The sequence below is a fragment of the Hemitrygon akajei genome, chromosome 10 (assembly GCF_048418815.1).
Source record: "Hemitrygon akajei chromosome 10, sHemAka1.3, whole genome shotgun sequence".
In the NCBI taxonomy this organism is placed as follows: Eukaryota; Metazoa; Chordata; class Chondrichthyes; order Myliobatiformes; family Dasyatidae; genus Hemitrygon; species Hemitrygon akajei.
In genome coordinates this window covers 133,890,493-133,904,850 of record NC_133133.1, presented here as the reverse complement: position 1 = coordinate 133,904,850, position 14,358 = coordinate 133,890,493, and the positions used below count along the sequence as shown (strand labels likewise).

Sequence of the window (14,358 nt, the reverse complement as noted above, 5' to 3'; positions counted from 1 at the left end):
TACACTAGATTACAGACCTACCCAGGACTGCATAAAGTGCTCAAAACAGTGCAGGCATTACAATAAATATCAAACATGACAATAGGTGCAGTAGAGGGCAGTAAGTTGGTGTCAGTCCAGGCTCTGGGTATTGAGGAGTCTGATAGCTTGGGGAAAGAAACTGTTACATATTCTGGTCGTGAGAGCCCAAATGCTTATGTGCCATTTCCCAGACGGCTGGAGGGAGAAGAGTTTGTATGAGGGGTGCGTGGGGTCCTTCATAATGCTGTTTGCTTTGCGGATACAGCGTGTAGTGTAAATGTCCGTAATGGCGGGAAGAGAGACCTCGATGATCTTCTCAGCAGGGTCTTGTGATCTGAGATGGTGCAATTTCCGAACCAGGCAGTGATGCAGCTGCTCAGGATGCTCTCAGTACAACCCCTGTAGAATGTGATGCGGATGGGGAGTGGGAGATGGACTTTACTCAGCCTTCGCAGAAAATAGAGACGTTGCTGGGCTTTCTTTGCTATGGAGCTGGTGTTGAGGGACCAGGTGAGATTCTCCGCCAGGTGAACACCAAGAAATTTGGTACTCTTAATGATCTCTGCTGAGGAGCCGTCGATGTTCACAGGGGAGTGGTCGCTCTGTGCCCTCCTGAAGTCAAGAACCATCTCTTTTGTTTTGTTCACATTCAGAGACGGGTTGTTAGCTCTGCACCAGTCTGTTAGCCACTGCACCTCCTCTCTGTAAGCTGACTTGTCATTATTTTTAATGAGACCCACTACAGTCGTGTCATCAGTGAACTTAATGATGTGGTTCGAGCTGTGTGTTGCAGCACAGTCATGGGTCAGCAGAGTGAATAGCAGTGGACTGAACACAGCCCTGGGGGCCCCCATGATCAGTGTGATGATGTTGGAGATGCTGCTCCCGATCCGGACTGACTGAGGTCTCCTAGTCAGGAAGTCTAGGATCCAGTTGCAGAGGGAGGTGTTCAGGCCCAGTAGGCTCAGCTTTCCAATCAGTTTCTGAGGGGTGATTGTGTTGAATGCTGAACTGAAGTCTATGAACAGCATTCGAACATATGTGTCTTTTTTGTCCAGGTGGGTTAGGGCCAGGTGGAAGGTGGTGGCAATGGCGTCATCTGTTGAGCGGTCGAGACCGTACTCAAACTGCAGGGGGTCCAGTGAGGGGGGGGGCAACAGGGTCTTGATATGCCTCATGACGAGCCTCTCGAAACACTTCATGATGATGGATGTGAGTGCAATGTCAGTAGTCATTTAGGCAGGACACTGAAGACTTCTTCGGCATGGGGACAATGGTGGCGGCCTTGAAGCACGTTGGAACAGTAGCGTTGCTCAGGGAGATGTTGAAGATGTTGGTGAGAACATCTGCTAGCTGGTCTGCACATCCTCTGAGCACTCTACCAGGGATGTTGTCTGGTCCAGCAGCCTTCCGTCGGTTGACCCTGCACAGGGTTCTTCTCACATCGGCCACGGTGAAACACAGCACCTGGTCATTTGTTCCTCGCTGCCACGTCATTTTCCGCCTCAAACCGGGCGTAGAAGTTATTCAGCGCATCTGGGAGGGAGGCATCACCCGCAAAGTCAGGTGATGTTGTCCTGTAATTGGTGATGTCCTGGATGCCCTTCCACATGCACTGCGTGTTGGCGTTGTCCTGGAAGTGGCTGTGGATTTGCTGGGCGAGTGCACGCTTTGCCCCTCTGATGGCCCGGGACAGTTTGGCCCTCGCTGTTGTTGGGGCTGCCCTGTCGCCTGCTCTGAAGGCGGAGTCGCGGGTCTTCAGCAGTGCACTCACCTCCGCGGTCATCCATGGCTTCTGGTTAGCACTTATAGTGATGGTCTTGGACAGAGTAACATCATCAATGCACTTGCTGATGTAGCTGGTCACTGATGCTGTGTACTCCTCTAAATTGGTAGAGTCGCCATCAGTTGCAGCCTCCCTGAACATGTGCCAGTCAGTGTGCTCAAAGCAGTCTTGAAGAGCAGAGATAGCTCCTGCTGGCCAGGTTTTCACCTGCTTCTGAACTGGTCTGGAGCCCCTGACGAGCGGTCTGTATGCTGGGATTAGCATAACAGAGATGTGGTCTGAGTATCTGAGGTGGGGGTAGGGCTCTGCCCAGTACGCGTCGGGGATGATTGTGTAAACCAGGTCCAACACGTTCTCCCCCCTCATTGCAAAGTCCACATACTGATGCAATTTGGAGAGCACTGACTTAAGGTTTGTGTGGTTAAAATCACCGACGACAATAAACAGTCCATCAGGGTGTGCGTTCTGCAGTTCGCTAATAACCCCGTATAGCTCACAGAGTGCTTGCTTGGCATTAGCGCTGGGGGGAACGTACACACCGAATATAAGGACAGAGATGAACTCCTGTGGCAAATAAAATGGTCTGCATCTAACAGCCATGAACTCCACTAGCGATGAGCAGTATCTGGAAACCAGCACAGAGTTCTTACACCATTCTGTATTGATGTAAACACACAAGCCACCACCGCGAGTCTTACCGGAGAGAGCTGCGTCCCTGTCCACACAAAACAAGGCGAGCCCGTCCAGCTGAATGGCAGCGTCCGAAATTCCATCAGTGAGCCCATGTTTCTATAAAAACATACGCATAGCAGACTCTGTACTCCTGCCGAGTATTACGTTGGAGTCGGATGTAGTCCAATTTATTGTCCAGGGAGCGGACATTGGAGAGCAGAATGGACAGGAGAGCCGGCCGGCTAGGGTTTGCTTTTTGCCTGACACAGACCCCTGCCTGCTTGCCTCACTTCCGCGCACATCGCTTACGACGTCTCCATCTCCGGCCACCAGCATCAGGCGACTCCGAGGATTGTAGGCCCATTTCCCTCAGCAAGCCGAGGTCACGTAATTTAACCAGTAGATCTTCATGAAGGTTTGTTTTTGGACGATCTCTTTATTGTAGTAGTATCTGGCGATGGTAGATAGTCGCTCTGTTATCCATGTGCCCTAATCAAAAATTGTGTATCAAACTTAAATTAGAATATTAAATTAAAGTAACACCAGGTCTGAAAGGCCATTGCTGCTGTGCCACGCCGCCTCATGGGAATTTACTCATTTAATACTCATTAGGAGGCCCAATACTTCTTCTGCAATATCTGAGCACCTTGATATATATATACACTCAGCACTGATCTCCACTTCCTCCATTCTTTTCCTTGGTAAATACTGAAACCAAGAATTCAAATACCTCACTGACATATTTTGCATCCAAGCAAATGTTCCTCTCTTTATCCTCAAGTGGTCTCATCTTCTCCCTAGTTATCCTTTTGCTCTTGATGCATGTATAGAATGCTTTGGGATTCACCTTAATCCTACTTGCGAAGGACTTTTTATAGCCTGGCTGGCTTTTCCAACTCCCTTTAGTTCTTTTCTGGCTTCCTTATACTCATGTGCTTCATTTGATACTTCCAAAGCATACTTTTCATTTTTCATCTTGACTAAATTCATCACCTCTCTGGACATCCAAGGTTCTCCTACATTTCCATCCCCATCCTTCCTTCTAACAGAAGATACTTTTTCTTAACTCTTATGCAATTGATCTTTAAACACCCTCCTTGTGTCTGATGTGGACTTACCAGAGAAAAAGTGTTAACGCTTCTTAGTTCTTGCCTAATGCCCTTGTAATTTGCCCTACTCCAATATAAAAACTCCAACAGGACCATACCCATCCTTATCTATAGCTATCCTGAAAGTTAAGGAGTTGTTGTTACTGTACCCTAACTGTTCATCCACTGAAAAGTCAGTCAGCTGGAAAGGCTTATTACCCAACACCAGTACAGCCCCACTTCTGATTGGACCGTACACATATTGATTTAAGAAGCCTTCCTGGATACACTTAAATTCAGCCCCATCTAAACCCCAGAAGGGGTCAGTTTATATTAGGGAAATTGAAATCCACTATGACAACAACCCTCAAAGTCCCCATGGCTTTTAGGTGGTCTGTAATACAATCCCATCAGTATGATTGCACCTTTCCCATTCCTGAGTTCTCCCCAAATGGACTCCGTGTCAGACCCTTTCATTATGAGCACAGCTGTGATATTGTCCCTGACTAGTAGTGCGACTCCACCCCCCCCCCCCCCCCACACCGCCACCTTTTTTACATCCTTCTCCATTTTTTCTAAAACTTTGAAAACCTGGTACATTACTCACCCACTCCCGCTCTTCTCTGAACCAAGTTTCAGTAATGGCTACAACATGGTAGTTTCATGTACTGATCCATGCTTCAAGCTCATCCCCCTTACCCATAATACTCCTAGCATTAAAATATACACTTCAAACTATCTGACCCATTATACCTGTTATTTTAATTTTACCTCTCAATTCTTTTCCTGACACTCACCTTCCTGTCGGATCCTTCCCTTACCAACCTGGGGCTCTGGTTCCCTCCCCCAGTTCAGGTTACAGAAACAAGCAGTGGTTTTGCTGTCTCCCACACTCGTTGAGTATAATTGTTGCTTTTGTTTCTCTCAGGTAACTTCCATTAAAGAAAAAATAAATCCGCAAATGTATGGCAGATGTCAAGTAAATGCAGGATTTCTGCTTACATTAAGAGACGAAAATAATGATCACATTATATTTTTAAGCAACTCTCAGTTGCTGAGTGTTTCAGTTTGTCCCAGAAAGATCACTCACCATCCCTGGAATCTTTATAACACTATATGGTGAAAATATTTGTCACTTCCCCCACACTATCTCCCCCTTATTCCCGAAATGTGTATAACTCAAGAGTCTAAATTATCTCCTTCGTTCTGATTGGTATAAGTGACGATGACATGATGCCAAGTGACCCAGTCAGAGGCTATAAGAACATTCCTGTGAACAGACAAATGCTGACCGATTAGAGCAGTTGAGGATTGGAATCTTACTGATCTGACAAAGCCCACCGTTGTGCTGCTCGTTGTTTTAAAAGACAGATCCGAGCAAGAGCCTGACAGTCAGAATAAGCCGATAGTTTAAAGGATGGGGTAAGTAGGTAGCAGCGAGTAACAGGTCCTTCCAAGCAAGCCATGAAGAACCCGCACTTCTTCCTGAATGGAGTGTTGGATGACAGTGATCCTTTGGAATCCCTGGTACGTCTTCGACAGAAATGAGAGGTTGGCCAGAGGAGAGTTTGTTGTGCTGGGAACGATCTTCGTGATGGCCACAGTGGGTAACAGTGTGCTCATCAGTGATCCGTGAAGCAGAAGGAAGAGGAGGTCTCGCATGAGGGTCGCACAACATTGTGGGCTGAAGGGCCTGTAATGTGTTGTACTATTCTATGTTCTATGTATATCTTCGTGATGCACCTCAGCATCACCGACCTGGTGGTGACTGGTCTTCCAGGTCCTGCCCCAGCTCCTCTGGGACATCACAGAGGTATTCATTGGGCCAGATGCACTGTGTAAGATGGTGGCTTACCTACAGCTGGTGGGGATGTTAGCCTTCACCTACAAGGTGGGGGGCCATGACCCTTGACAGTTTCCAAGCGGTCTGTTATCCCAAGGTAACTTTTTGCAAGAAAAAGGCAGGCTGGAACATAGCCATATGCACAGTTAGGTCTTGTCTCTAATCCTGGGCGTTCCTTAGCTCTTCATATTCTCCAAGAAAGAGTTACTGACAGAGATGGCACAGTGCTGGGCAGAGTTCATCCCCTCCATGGGGATCCAAGGGCCTACGTGACCTGGATCTTCACGGTCATTTTCTTCATCCCCACCGTCATTCTGACCACTTGCCAGGTCAAAATCTGTCGGGTCATCCGAATGAACATTTATACCAAGACTCACCAGAAACCCAAGATGACCAGGATGCAGACAGTCCATTCGAGAGCCAGTAACATTAACTGCATCTCCAAGGCAATGAACAAGACAGTGAAAATGGCAGTGGTCACAATTCTTGTCTATGTGCTGTGGACACCTTACTTTGCAGTGGAGCTGTGGACAGTGAGGCATCCCGGTGACATCATACCATTACCACCACCCCCCCCCTCAAATCACCCACTTTAAAAATCAAATCCCACATGGATTGCTTTTCCACTTGCTTCACCCATTACCTTGCCACATGGCACAAGAACAGAACCTGAGAACACAATAATTAGGAGCATTCTACCCCTTCTGCTTATTCACTCAGTACTATCATAGCTAATCCGATCTCCCCGCCTGTCAGGAGTTCTCCCTGCAACCCATGATTTGCTCCCGGTTTTCTTCCACAGTCCAAAGATGTACCTGTTGGTAGGTTAATTAGGCATTGTAAATTGTTCCATGGTCAGCTTGGGTTGCATTGAACGGCGTTCGGGGAGCAAACATGCCTCCTGCACAAGTTTGTGTTGTGTTATTGTGGAAACCGGGAGATCGGAGATAATCCCACCAGCTCTTGCTCCTTTAAGAATGCACAACACTCCGCTAATGTGTGCCAATTGGACTTTTTTAAATATCAAAGATTATGCAAAACAAAACCACATGTCAAAGACTCTCTCTCTCTCTCTCTCTCTCTCTCTCTCTCTCTCTCTCTCTCTCTCTCTCTCCTCTCTCTCTCTCTCTCTCTCTCTCTCTCTCTCTCTCTCTCTCTCTCTCTCTCTCTCTCTCTCTCTCTCTCTCTCTCTCTCTCTCTCTCTCTCTCTCTCTCTCTCCCTCTCTCCCTCTCTCCCTCTCTCCCTCTCTCCCTCTCTCCTCTCTCCCTCTCTCCCTCTCTCCCTCTCCCTCTCCCTCCCTCCCTCCCTCTCATTTGTGATTGGCCACCTAATTAGAATTGCACACAGCCTTTCATCAAGTTTCACACTAAACCAAATTCAGACCCACGGTTCTGACTCGCACATGGATATTGAAACGGACACATAGCTATGATCACCACACTTCTCCTTTGTGTGCACAGGCTCTGTTTTCACCATTCTCTTGGGCAATTTAAACAGTTGCACGAACCCCTGGATATACTTATATTTCTGTGGACAAATCCTTTGCTGCATGAAACACGAGTCAAGCTGTTTGGTTCAAGAAGAGTCCACCTCACAGCCAGCTGACAAGGTTGTGATTTAAGCCAGCAGAAGGAAGAAGACAACCAAAAAAATGGAAGGCAGACACTTGGCAAATCGGAAGAAGCATAGAAATCTAAAAGGTTCAGATGGACTTGCATTATCATTGAACATCTCTTCTTTGCAACTGTATTAAACTTTGATTTGGCCACATTTGGTGCACAGCATGGAGATCTTATCGCCACACTCCGGGTAGGATGTGCAAGTTTTGCGGAAGTGATGTAGTTTAGACAGCATTAGTTTCAACGAGAGGTTGAACAGACTTGGGCTGTTTTCTCTGGGGCATCAAAGGATGAGGGGTGATATTACTGAGGTACATAAAACAGTGATAGGCATAGTGGGAACATGGAGACTTTTCCCCTCAGGTGCACAAACATGGGAGACCTGGAGAGGGGAGATAGAGGCTTTTCACCCCCAGGTAGAAAAATGAAATACCATAGGGCACAGCTTTAAGGTGAGAGGCAGCAAATTAAAGGAGAACCAGGGATTCACCAAGAAAACAGTCCCTTCAAAATGAGGGAAGGAGGGAAAATATGTCTGGTGGAGGCAGCATGTTGGAGGTGTCTGAAATTCCAGAATACGAACGTAGAGAACCAGGGATTCACCAAGAAAACAGTCCCTTCAAAATGAGGGAAGGAGGGAAAATATGTCTGGTGGAGGCAGCATGTTGGAGGTGTCTGAAATTCCAGAATACGAACATAGAAGCTGGTTCGGTAAAAGATGAGTACAAAGGGAACTCAGTCCATGCTCTAGGAAAGAGTGAGAGCTGAAATAGGGGAGGTTTGTGAGCCTTAACAAATATAATGAAGTGGAAACAATGGCCAAGGGAAAAGAAAAAGAAACTAAAAACATTGTTGTGGAAGTACAGGAGTAAAGGAACTGGACAAACCAGAGAGTGGAATGGAGACTTTGCAAGTATAGTCAAGGAAGCTGTGAGAGTCCATGTACTTACAAGATCTAAAATGGAGACAGAAGTATCAAAACATGGGGGGGCAGGGTAGGGTAAGAAGAGCCATACCATGTGAAATGCTGAGCTGTGCAGAAATTGATTGCAAAGGGCATTCAAACTTTGGAGTTCTGCACAAGAACAGGAGTGCAGTCACTGAAATACCAAGAGCAAGGAGAGAGGATCCATGAGCCATGAGAGGATCCAAACAAAGAATCGGGAATAGCTTGCAATCAGATGAGTCTGATATTACAGCTTCAGCAGAGGCAAGGAAATGAGTTAAGGAGAACCTATTTAGTGTGAAAATAAGTTCAACCAAGTGAAGGAAAAGGGATGCGTTTACTGGTTGGAGCATTGGCTCAAAGATAAAGAGCCCTCCATTCCAGCTGCTTCAGTGCAGTGTAGAGGTATAGACCAAATTTGACATTGGCTGCAAGATCGCCATGTACAATTCGGTTTCAATGAACAATATTGATTCAATTTTACCTTGCATGGATAAGACAACTCCTGAAGCAATAAATTATTTGTTGTCATCTTGAATTTTACATGTTCACAGATAATTGAGGGTAGTCATTCAGCATTGCTGTTCCAAACATCAAATGAGGAATACTCAATGACAGGTTCAAGGAATAAGACTTGAATTTATATTTGTCTGATCACGTTCATGGTATGACATCTCAGAAAGTGAGGATTTGACATACTGATCAATGTGTATACATTTAAAAATAAATTACAAGATCAACTTTTAATCTTCCTGGATTTTATTGTGTTTGAAGGTCTGAATATGACTCAGTAATACCACCACAGAGCGCCGTGCACAAGTGGAAAGATAATTTGGCAAAGCCAACATTAGGTCTAAACTGGAAAAGTCAATTGAGATGTATTGTGTTTGTCAAGATTAGGGTTGACCTGTAGACTGGAATACTTCCCACTAACTACTGTTTGTTACCCAACAGTAGATACGCTCTCTCCAAAGTGTCATGCTCACGGAAATCAAACTATTTTTCTTTTTTGCTCTTGTGGCTACCCAAGTAAAATTACGATTTAATCTCAAATTATGCATATTAAATGTATGCAATACCATTACAAATGGATTCAGATGGTGTAATCAGTTTCTTCAATAGAGGAAATAATGAAATAATTGAAATAGTGTTCCATCTGACTGTAAAGAATCTACAAAGCTGAATATCCGAGAATCAAATATTCAGTTACCAACCAGAATTCACCAACAATATACGGTAATGATGTTAATATAATGTTATTAATATTTGAATGCAAATCAACATTCAAGTGAAGGCAGATGAGTTTTGAAAATTGGCAAGATACTGCTTAAGAAATTGTATCCATTTTTAGCTTACAGAAAACAGCATCCATTCAAATGTAGCTGTCAAAGTAGAAGTAAACTAATCTCGTACAAGTTAGAATCCAGCTTCTCTTCAAGGTCTGGTTAAAGTCATCACAAGTTTTAAATATTGCCAAATATTCTACTTGTCTGTAAAAAATTAAACATGACTATTTCCAGCTTTTAATTGTTGGGCTATTTTTCACTTCTTTTTGTTGAAAACTGTTCCCCTCATCATCTAATCTTTTGTTTCCTTGCTTTCACTGTCTGCATGGATTCACTATTCCAATTTCAGTTTGGACTGTGTGCTATTTGCTAAACTTCAGTTGGATTGATAAGAAATACATTTGTGTGTCACTTTGGATTTCCAGCATCTACAGAATTTCTTGTGTTACAATTTGCTGCTCTACTTGTGAAGTCTCTTTGAGGGATGCATACCCTGGTAAAGTTTAAATCTTCTCCTTGACAGGAATTCAGTGAGGCACTCTCTCTCTGCTGCTCTCTGACTCTTAGACCACGTACTCAGCCAGACTCGCTACCACAACTATATAACCTTTCTGGAAAGTTGTCTTCACCACTATCTTGTTCCTTCATCTCCAGCCCTTTACCTTTCCCACCCACCCAGATTCACCCATCACCGTCCAGCTATCCATCACCCCCTTCCCCCACCTTTTTATTCTGGCATCCTCCCCCTTCATTTGCCAGGCCAGAGGAAGGGTCTCAGCTTGAAAAGTCAACTGTTTGTTCTTTTCCATAGATGCTGCCTGACTTGCTGAGTTTCTCCAGCACTTTGTGCATGTTGCTTTGGACTTTCAGCATCTGCAGAATTTCTTATGTTTATATTTATTTTTCTTGCTAACCTAAATCCTAAATGGCCATGAATGGGAATCACACCATTTTGACTCTTACCTCCCATGCATCCTCATGGAAATTTTGTGGGTAAAGCACCATACTCTCTGCAGTAAAGTGATCTGTTTTTGTGTAAAATTCATTCAAAATGGGTTGATAAAATAAACAGACTGGAAATGATGTGAAACAACTTATCCATTTAAACCTTTTGGACATCCTGATGAATCATTGCTCTCAAAACTGATTATTATTTATTTACAACAATTGGGCATTCTGGTCCTCAAATTCAGGCCAGAACTGACACCAGATTATCTAAAGAATAACAAGTGGTGTGTTATTAGCATAATTTTTATTAAACAGAGCATAATGAATTACAATGAAGTGACTATGGCAATAAACTTATCTTCATTAGCATACAATAATGAACATTAGAATAATTGTTACAATATACTTGTATTTGAAGCATGGTATTTTATTATTTTGCCTTTGTAATTTTTGTCTGTTTCCACTGATTAGAAGTATATTACACGCGGGTATATATAGTGTTTAGGTTTCCATGGAAGGACTTAAACTTGAAACTTCTGCTTAAAGAACACAGCCAAAATAGGACCTTTGTTGTACTCCTATAGTATACACAGTCTTTATCTTTATTAAAATTCCATCTGCCCCACAGAGACCGAATAGATTTTGTTTTAAATTCTGAGGTACAGCACAGTAACAGGCCCTTCTGGCCCAACGAACCCATATCACCCATTTACACCCATGTGCCAAATTAACAGACTAACCTGTTCTTTGGAACGTGGGTAGAAACTGAAGCACCTAGGGGAAACACCCACCATTATAGGGAGAACATACAGGTTCTTTAGAGACAGCAGAGGGACTTGAACCTGGGCCGCTGGAGCAAAGGCAAACTGTCTATTACAAAACAATTTCAAAGCGATTTAACATTTAATAAAAATGCATTCATGGACCAGAGGCCATTCTAAATTTTTTTTTTTGGCATTTGTTAGTATGCAATTACATTTCTTTCAGACTCATTGCCATCAAAATAAATTAGAAAACTTGTCAATGATGAGAATCAGAGTGATTAATTCTGTCATGGATGAAAACGTAATCAAATCCAGTTCCAACAGTCTATCTGATTGAAGTGTCTGACAGGGTAATTGCAATGAAGTCATCATTTCAAACTACTTACTAACATACAAACCACCCAGAAAAGGGACAGCCACCAAAAAAATTTAATTCTGGCTCAAGGCACAAAACTGACTGAAATATAGCTGTTCATATTTCCACGATAGAGGTGTCATCAAAGTCACGTTAATACTTGCAGTGGATTCATCATATACTGCAGCAAATACAAAAAACACAAGGCAGATAGATATCCAGTTTTCTAACACCCAGTTTTAATTGCAGTATACTGTGACAGTAATTACTGGTACTGAAATACCTGACAGCAGTCATATGAGACTGTAGAAATGCATTTGTAGCTTTCAATAAAGAAATTAGGCAACATTACAAGATTAGCTCAATAGTTTTTGGAAGCAGAGTTTATATGCATTTATTGCAGTCGAATTGAAAATGCTGCAAGGTTTAATGTGATGCTACAAAACAGTGGGGGTCAAACTAAGTGTACGTGGCTCTGGCAGTCTGAGTGTAGCTTTCAGAGACCGTCTGCAAGCACACATTTTTGGTACTTAAAAGACAAAGAACTGCAGATGAAGGAAATCTGAATAACTGAAAATGCTGGAAACACTCAACAGGTCAGGGATTATCAATGGAAAGATATTTCAGATTCTGAAGATAGATAATCGATCTGAAATGTTAAGTTTGTTTCTTTCAACAGATACTGGCAAATCTGCTGCGCTTTTGCAGCACCTCATTTTTGTTTTGCTCCTTAACTTCAGCAGACACACACGACATTTGTCTTGCTCTCTTTTTATAAATACCACCAGAGAGGATTTACAGGAGCCTGAAGACAAGCACATTTTGGGAACAGCTTCGTCCCATCCCCATCAGTTAATGAATCAGCCCATGAATACTACCTCACTATTTCTGCACTACTAATACATATTTCTTATTGTAATTCATAATTTTTAATGCATTGAACTGTAACGTTGCCAGAAAACACAAATGTCACAAAATAGGTCAGCAACATTAAACCTGATTCATTTAGACCAGTGTCTCAGCGAGCTGCTAATGAAACAGGGACAGAGTGTATCATTGTGGGGCAGCAGCATTAGAAGGTTGAAGGCAGGCTGTTTTCAGCCACTTTCATCTTTACATCTAGAGTGTTTAGGAACCTCGTGCAGGGCTGTACATTACAAGCTCTGTTAATTTCCTATAAGAATTAAATGTTATGAGTCACATTAATTTGGGTGGACGACAATGACACCATCAAATTGAATGAATTGCAGGTATGGAGGAGAAAGCAGAAGGTTGAAGCAGAAAAACTTTGCATTCATTGCTCAAAATAGCAAATTACTACCTCATCTACAAAACATCCTTACTCAAGGCTGAACAAGTAGCTTGAAACATCAGTGCAAACATCACAAGTTTTCATCTGACTATTCTGCTGGATCAATGTTTGTATATTATAAATTTTTTAAAAGCTGAGAATCTTAAATATGAGCAGTAAGTAATGGAAACACGCAACACGTCAGGCAGCATTTGTGGAGTAAGTTAATGCTCCAAGTCAAATATCCTTTATTGAAAGTCTTTCCCTTCCCACCAATGCAGCCTAACTTGCTGACTGTTTCAGCCAGTTTTATTACTTCATGGAATATCATTCACTGTCAACTTTCATATCCTGGTGGGGAAATTGGCAAAATGAGTAATTGGGTAGTAGTTGTGATCTTAGATCCAAGATAAACACAAAATGTAGGCAGAATTAACAACTTTTTAAAGATTAGAATGGATGTAAAATTCCTGACCAAGAAAAATTGCTTACAATGTAGCAAGTATATTGAATGTTACCCCTGGGAATTTTCTACCAAAAAAATCAGTAATTAAACATCAGTAATAAAATTTGTGTTCATTTTACAGTTCTCAATCACCCGAATATTAGCATAATTCTCACCTCAACAGGAGTACCTACCTAAACTACTATCAGAGGATCACAGAAACTGTGGGTTCAGGGTCATGGAGACATTTATAACACAGAAACAGGCCATTCAGCCCACCACCTCTGTACTGACATTCACGCGCCAACCTACACTAATCCCATTTTATTCTCCTCCTGTTTTTGTCAACTCCTCTCAGGGTCTACCACTCACTGACACAGTAGAGGCAAATTTAGAGCAACTAGTTAACCAGCCAATCTACAAATCTGCACATCTTTTGTATGTGGCAGGAAACCAGACAAAATCAATTTAGTCATGGGGAGAAAATGCAAAATGCACATCTCATTGAAATATTTTCATTTAATTCCAGTAGAATAATTTCAAGCATTAAGGAGCCTTCAACATAGAATACCAATTCTGTTTCACTTTCACAAATGTTACCTTACCTGCTGTGTGTATCCAGCAGTTTCCATTTTTATTACTGCAAAACATTGGTTAGACAGCCTATTCTTACCAGTTCATTAAATAATTATTAACTACCTCATTTTATAAGGCTGGCAGAATATTGCCATCACAATATTAATTGGAGATTTTCAGCTGTTGACTTCAATGATGAGATTGTCAGTTGAATTAAAAGAGCTTGATACTTGTTGAAGCAAGAAAGAATAAGAGAAAGACAAGTTGATAGATGTTAATTTATTAGATTTTTGAACATTATACTGTAACCACTCTGTTTTAAGATGTAAATATGTAATTATAATTGAAAGATTAAGAAATACCAATGTTTACTGAACTTTGCTGCTTTTTTTTGTTTTGTTGCTGTCATGGTGTTTGATGTAATTGTTAATATAAATCAAGCTGATACTTCTTGAAGAAAACAGATCAAGGCTCAGCAGCATCACATTGTATCAATTTATAACTTTTGTTTAATTTCATACAAATATACATGTATTTATCTAGTTTTGTTTCATCGTAAACTAACAACAAATTGTATCCTGTCAAATTCCATCTTTTGTCAATAATATGCACAAAATGCTGGAGGAACTCAACAGGTCAGGCAGCATCTATGGAAATGAATAAATGATCGATGTTTTGGGCTGAGACCTTTCTTTAGGACTAAGAAGGAAGGGGGAA

General features: G+C 42.4%; 1 long non-coding RNA gene and 1 pseudogene across 3 annotated transcripts in view; both read left to right on the top strand.

Annotated features, from left to right (window-relative positions):
* The window catches only part of LOC140734698 (uncharacterized), a 57,507-nt gene that overhangs the window by 10,385 nt on the left and 32,764 nt on the right, over positions 1–14,358 (top strand). The window lies entirely within an intron of this gene.
* On the top strand, positions 4,985–6,006 carry LOC140735024 (vasopressin V1b receptor-like; annotated as a pseudogene).